This window comes from Marmota marmota, unplaced genomic scaffold (genome assembly GCF_001458135.2).
Source record: "Marmota marmota marmota unplaced genomic scaffold, marMar, whole genome shotgun sequence".
NCBI lineage: Eukaryota > Metazoa > Chordata > Mammalia > Rodentia > Sciuridae > Marmota > Marmota marmota.
The window spans coordinates 12,231,948-12,238,454 of NW_025999880.1; the positions used below are offsets into that span (position 1 = coordinate 12,231,948).

The 6,507-nt window shown below is 52.9% G+C and overlaps 1 non-coding gene across 1 annotated transcript; it reads right to left on the bottom strand.

The window, feature by feature from the left end:
• Positions 1-5,334: 5,334 nt before the first annotated feature.
• Positions 5,335-5,407, bottom strand: Trnaa-agc. Its single transcript has one exon. It is a non-coding gene; the product is annotated as a tRNA-Ala (tRNA).
• Positions 5,408-6,507: the final 1,100 nt, after the last annotated feature.

The following is a 6,507-nucleotide window of genomic DNA, read 5'->3' on the forward strand; positions in this document are numbered from 1 at the left end:
TGGTTTTAGGACCCCTGCAAATACCAAAATCCATGGATCTCAAGTCTCTTAGATAAAATAGAGTGGCATTTGCATACAACCTATATACATCTTCCTGAATACTTTAAATCCTCTCTAGGTTACTTATACCTAAAACAATGTAGATGCTAAGTAAATGGTTGTTATACTCTGTCATTTAGGGAATAATGCATGTTTTAGGGAATAATATTTAGGACTTATGCGGTTGTTTTGTTTGTTTATTTTTAATTTTTAATCTGTGGTTTGTTGAATCTGTGGATATGGAACTCATGGACATGGCCGGCCGACTATTTGGAGATCCAACTGCTCAGTGGGTTCCCACCCCTGTTGTACATCCATAATGAGGCCTTGGGAGAGTCACTGTGCTTCTTTGAGCCTCAGCTCCCTCATCTGTACAATAGGGTGACTTACCAATATCATCCGTGAGGCGCAACATTTAAAGTGGAAGATTAGGGGCTGGGGATATGGCTCAAGCGGTAGCGTGCTCGCCTGGCATGCGTGCAGCCCGGGTTCGATCCTCAGCACCACATACAAACAGAGATGTTGTGTCTGCCGAAAAGTAAAAAATAAATATTAAAAAATTCTCTCTCTCTCTCTCTTTCTCTCACTCTTTCTTTAAAAAAAAAATAATAAAGTGGAAGATTAATTAGTAAGAGCCAGTCCCCGGGGTCTCAGGAGTTGGCATGGAGTACAGGTGAGGTGCGGTAGGGACTTCTCTACGAATCTGAAGGGGGTTGGAGCGGAGCGTCAGGGAAGAGCCACGCAGAAGGCAGACAGGTGTCTGACGCATTAGCCTCCAGCCCCATCAGCTGCACCAGGCCCAAGCTCACCCCTCCCCTCGCCCCAGCCCCAGGCTTCCTCCAGCTCCCGCCTGGAGGCCCAGGCTGTGTCTTTCTCACAAATTGGTGCCTGTGGGTGGCTTCTTCTCCATGTCAGCCAAGAATGGGGGAAGGCGCAAGCTGCTGGCCTGGCTGGAGCCGAGGGACAACCGTGAATGGCTTTTGCCAAACCGTGTCAGGCTGGATTAAGTCACAGGACTGCTCGCCACCCCCCTGGGTTACTAGGCTTTTAGCTTTCTGCTGTCCCGCTTTCTTTATTTGTCTATCAGAGCACAGTGGGGCCTGGATTCTCCTTGAAAGGCAATGCTTAGTCTTCCCGGCTGACAAAGCCCTCCTATAGTGAAGGCTGGGGTGGAAGTGGGACCCAGCCGGCAGAAGGGAGCTGGGCTGAGCTTGTTCTCTGTGGAAGAGGACGATTAGCATTCCCAGGCTTCAGAGCACCTACAGAGCCTGGGGCACTGGGTGGGGTGGGGGGGGGTTCTGGGGGTGGGGAGGCCACAGAGATAAGTTAGCATATAACTTAATAAAAGATAGAAAGCTAGGATCCAAAATAGACTAGAATCCTTTCTATGCAAAGCACTAAGGAGGTCCCAGAGGCCAAGTGAAAGTGAGACCCAGGAAGGAGGAGTGGCAGAGCTGAGGTGGCTGAGGAGAGGACTGCCATCTGGGAGGTGTGACAGTAAAGGCCCAAGAGGGGAAGTGTGGGACTGTGCTCAGGGAGCCCCAGACACCCAGACTGGCTGCAGTGAAGGGTCAAGGGAGGGCAAGGGGACCTCTCATGTAGGGACCTCTCATGCCAGGATGGGATGACAATGACTCAAGTATAATTTAAAATGATTATACTAATAAATATAATTTGATGGGGTTGTGCTAGATCTAGTCTCACGCATACAGTATTAGCTTTAAGCTTCACAGCAAATTGCCAAGGTAGCTCCTCTTTATCCCCATTTTACAGCTTAAGAAATAAGGACTCAGATAGGATTTGTGACCACCTTGCCCAAGACCCCAGATCTAGAAAGTGGCAGGCCCTGGCTTTGAGTCCAGGACTGACTGTGTGGCTCTAAGGTCCACATACCTTCCCCTTGTGTCCTGGGTGGTGGTGGTGGTGGTGGTGGATGGAGCCAAAATGACCAGCAGGGAGATGGGAAGAGTGTTCTGGAAGGTGGGCCTGGAGACCTCTTTTCAGGGGTCTGGGGAGGGTCCCTGTGAGGCTGGCTACCCAATAGGATCTAGCTTTACCAAGGGTGGAGGGTCTTGAAAAGGCAGATTTTAGAATCCCCAAAGAAGGTCTCAGGCACTGGGGGACACTATGGGCAGGCAGAGTGGTAGGTGGCTGAGGGTGCGAGGAAGAGTCTCCCAAAGAGCTGAAAGGTTGGAATCGAGTGGGGTCTACAGTGTGGCCGTGGCAATGCTGTCTTCTGGCTCTCCCCACTAGCCTGGCCTTTGTGGCTTGTGCCAGGATGTTAGGCTCCTGCAGACTGGGGAGGGGGCTGGGAGCAGAGGGGAAGGGGTGCTGGTAGAGGCATCAAGATTAAGGCGCTAGGCCCTGAACTGGGATCCCCTTTCTTCTTCCCCTCATGGGTTCCAGCTGTCCCTGCCACTCTGTTTTGGAGGGGGCAGGGGACCCTGGAAGGGGAGAGAGCCTTTGGCAAAATTGAAGGAGGGTCAGTTTATCTTCAACCTCCACCGGCTTCCTGAATTCCAGTCCTCGCCCAGGCTCCCCACTGCCCTGATCAGCTGCTCTCACCCCCATCTTTACCCCACCTAGCACCCCCACCCTGGGCTCCACCACCACCCTCAGCCTGTTGGCAGCAGAGAGCCTGCCATGGGGCAGAGAACAGGCGTTTAAGATGCTGGGAGGCTCCCAGGTTAGCTCTGCCACTTATTCTCAGGTGGCCTGGGGCAAATCTCTGGGTTTCAGTCCTTCCATCTGTAAAGTAGGCCCGAGGATGCCTCTCTGGCAGGACTAGTGAGACAATCAAAGGAAGCTACAGCTGTGAACGTGCTTTGTAAACTTTAAGATGCTGGACAAACTTCATCTGGTGTCTTTAAGCAGCCTATGCAGGGGCCTCCGTTTACAGGCATCTATGTTAATTCCCGTCCCTGGGTCTTCAGGCCCCTTCCCTTCCCTTCCCTTGAAGCCAGACTCTGGTAACTGCCCTTTTGTTCTCTATAGAGGGTCTTCATTGATAGAGGGCTGCCTGACATTGGGCCATCAGCTGCATTTTGGGTTTGCATGGGACAGCCTCTATGCCAGTCTGCCAAGATGACTTTGCTCCTGTCACTCTTCCAGATAGGTAAGCCAAGCCTCTGCCCCATGGAAGGTACCTGCCCACCATGTTCCTTCCCCTGTCCTTTGGTTAGCCAGGCACTTGGTGGGGTGGGTGCCACAATCTGGCCTGGCTCAGAGCCTTCCCTCCCCTCCCCTCCTCCACCCTTCCCTAAGTCACTCTTCTGGGTTTGCCCAGCTCCAGGGCTTCTGGCAGCCTCCCTGGAGAAGCGTGAGGCAGGCCCTGGCCTGACAGGCATGTGGCACTCTCTGGACACGTGCTCAACCCATGTGTTACCCCAGGCAGGGGGAGCTTGGTGCCCAGAGCTGCTGAGGTGGCTTCTGCATGAACCTGTGATCCTGGCAGCTTTCTCAGTCCTGCACTGGCTTCCGGCCAATCATCCACCCAGAAGAGATGGCATGAACACCTCCCGGGCTGGCAGGGCCTGATGGCTGCTTATTCAACCTCAAGTCAAGTCTATCTCTCTTTTTTAAATTTGGTGCTTGAGATTGAACCCAGGGTCTCATGCATGCTAGGCAAGTGCTCTATCACTGAGCTACATTCCCAGGCCAAAGAGGTAGGCATTTTGACAGGAGATCTAGACCATGGTTTTCTTGGCAGACCTTTAGGTGATTTTTCTCTGTTTTAAGTGAACTTGGAGCTCATTGCTGCAGCAACAGCTGTGAGATGGACTTGAGGGGGGAGCGGGCAGGGTGTGGTGGCTGGGCAATAAGAGGGGTAGGATCCTGAGGACCAAAGCCACCTGCTTCCACTGGCTGAGACCTTGAGGCTGTGGAATTTCATAGACTGCAGAGCCAAAAAGAGAGGGTGTGGCTCAAGGTGGCCCCACTTTACAACCAGAAGTTCCCCGATTATCAATCCCATTCTCAAGGCTCTCCATAGTGAGGTCCCTCCTCCTCCTCCCAGGGAAAGCCCTACCTCTCTCCTTCTCAACAAAGCTTCCAGAGGGAGACTTATACAGGCATGCCTCCACTGTCTCACCAGTCACTCTGTCCCTGGCTCCAATATCCTCTTCACAGGACAACCAGTGGGCTCATGAAGCTCTCTCCCTCCTGGGCCCCTGTCTTCCTGCACTGAGGATTGCCCTCTACCTCCCTTAGAAACTTCTCCTTTGCTGCAAGATCCAACTACTGCCCAGCACTTTGTGGTCACCTGCCCTGTCTTTTTCCTCTGGTTACCTAAGCAGGCCTATCCTAATGTAACAGTATGGAGGTGACATTTGTTGCTTGTGGGGGGACCCCTTTTGGTAACCTTACCTCCTCTGTCACATGGAAACCTCACACAGTGGCTGGAAGATGATTCAAAACTGTTCCACTGGAACCCTGGAACTCCCCCTGAGCTCCTGACAAGGCTTCCTGCCCTTGTCCCCTGCACGGCCCCCCAGGCCCCTCCACCCCAAATTGGAATTCCTAGTCTTCCCTGAAAGCCTGCTCCTCCCCAGGGCACCCTGTCTCTCTGAACAGCTCCTCTATCCCCTCCATTGCCAAGGTTGGAACCTTTGCTGCTTCCCATTGGAGCGGGTGCCAAGGCTAGTTCATTGCCTCCTCTTAATGTTTCCTGAATGGCTTCCCTGCCCTCCTCCCCACTGCTGGCTCCTGCGCCTGAAGCACCAACCTCACAGCTGGTTTCCTGCCTCTGCTCCTTCCACGCTCTCTTGTTCAGACAACCTCAACAGCTCCCATTCCTGTCTGAATTTCCCAGCCAGGCTGGCTAAACCTGGCCCCGTTCCCGCCCCATTCTCTCAGGACTCTTTCTGGGGGTCAAAGCTAGCCCCTTCCTTCTCCCTTCTCCTGCCTTTGTTCCAGCTGTTTCCTCTGCCTGCTGTCTTCTCCCGACTCTTGCACTGCGCAATCCAAGCCCTGACCAACCCTGAAGGCTCGATTCAAGTGCATCCCCTGCAGGATCCTCCCTGGGTCCCCCCAGCCGTGACTTCCTCCGTCCTTGGAGCCCCTGTGCCCCCTCGGTGCTCTTGCACCACTGTATCCATGAGGTTTCCTGGTGATTCTGATTAGAAATTTGCCTGGTGAGGAGGAAGGAGTCCAAGTGTTCAGCTAGGATGGGGGCTACCCTTGTGGTTTTGGGGAACCCCTTTTGGTAACCTTACCACAGCTTCTCCTTTTTTAAAATACATTTTTAAAAATTTTAGTTATGGGTGGACACAATATCTTTATTATTTTTTTTCTTTTTGGTGGTGCTAGGGATTGAACCCAGGGCCTTGTGCATGCTAGGCAAGCACTCTACCAACTGAGCTATACCCCCAGCCTTTTATTTTGTTTATTTATTTTTATGTGGTGCTGAGGATCGAACCCAGTGCCTCACATGTGTGAAGCAAGCACTCTGCCACCGAGCACAACCCCGGCCGTTTCTCCTTCTTGCAGTTCTCAAGCTGTGGGTGTGATGACATCCCAGATTCAGGGATGGAGTGTGTGATTGCCACCTTCACAAATTGGTGATCACCTTCTCTGGTCCCAGGGATGGGCCAATCAGAACCAAGGACACATGGGTATTTTGCTGGGATTGTTAGGACCAACCCAGTCTCTTCCCCACAGCCTAGAATTTGAAGCCCAGCAGCCTTCTTGCCTCTAAAAGGGAGGAGCCTCTATGAGGAAAGGGAGGCTAAAGATGGAGAAAACCCCATGGAGTGAGAGAAACTGGGTCCTGGGGATGCTGTTTGACCCAGCCTGCCCTGGACTTTCCACTTCTAATGAGCAGTAGATTCCTTCAATTGCCCTGGGTTGGGTTTCCTCCTGTTGCAACAGGAAGAGTCCTAACTAGCATGCACCGTGAGGGGAGGGAAGCGCCCCAGCTTCTGGGCTCTCCACAAGAGGTTCATGGAGTGGCCTCCCTTGGCTCCAGGACTGAAAAATGGAAGCCAAGCTGCTCTGTGCCCTGGCCTGCACATCCTATGAGGACAATGGCATCCCAAGGTCAGTCGGAACCGAATGAGAACCATCTGGTCTGCTGAGGGTAGGCCTGGGGCCCCAGAATGTGGGCGCTGAGCCCCAAGCCAAAGGCTTCTCTGGCCCTTGAATGCTGCGTGACTCAAGAGGACCCTTAAATTCTGAGAGTTACCAGAATGTGATGGGGGGTGGGTGGGAAAATTCCTAGACTTTTCCGAAGGGAGCACTCCCAGTCAAGGGAGGAGACCCAAACCCACTTCTCTCAGGCGCCCCTTGGGGATGTTGCTGGAAACAGTTGGAACAAAGATTGCTGGGAAGGGAGCACCAGGATTGGAAAGTGCCCAGATGTGGTGGGAAGAGGGCAACACCGAGTGTCCTGGGAGAGAGAAAGGGGATGTGAACTGGAATGTTCCTGAACGTTCTTCCAGGAAGGAACCTTTGGGAAAATGTTCCTGGCCT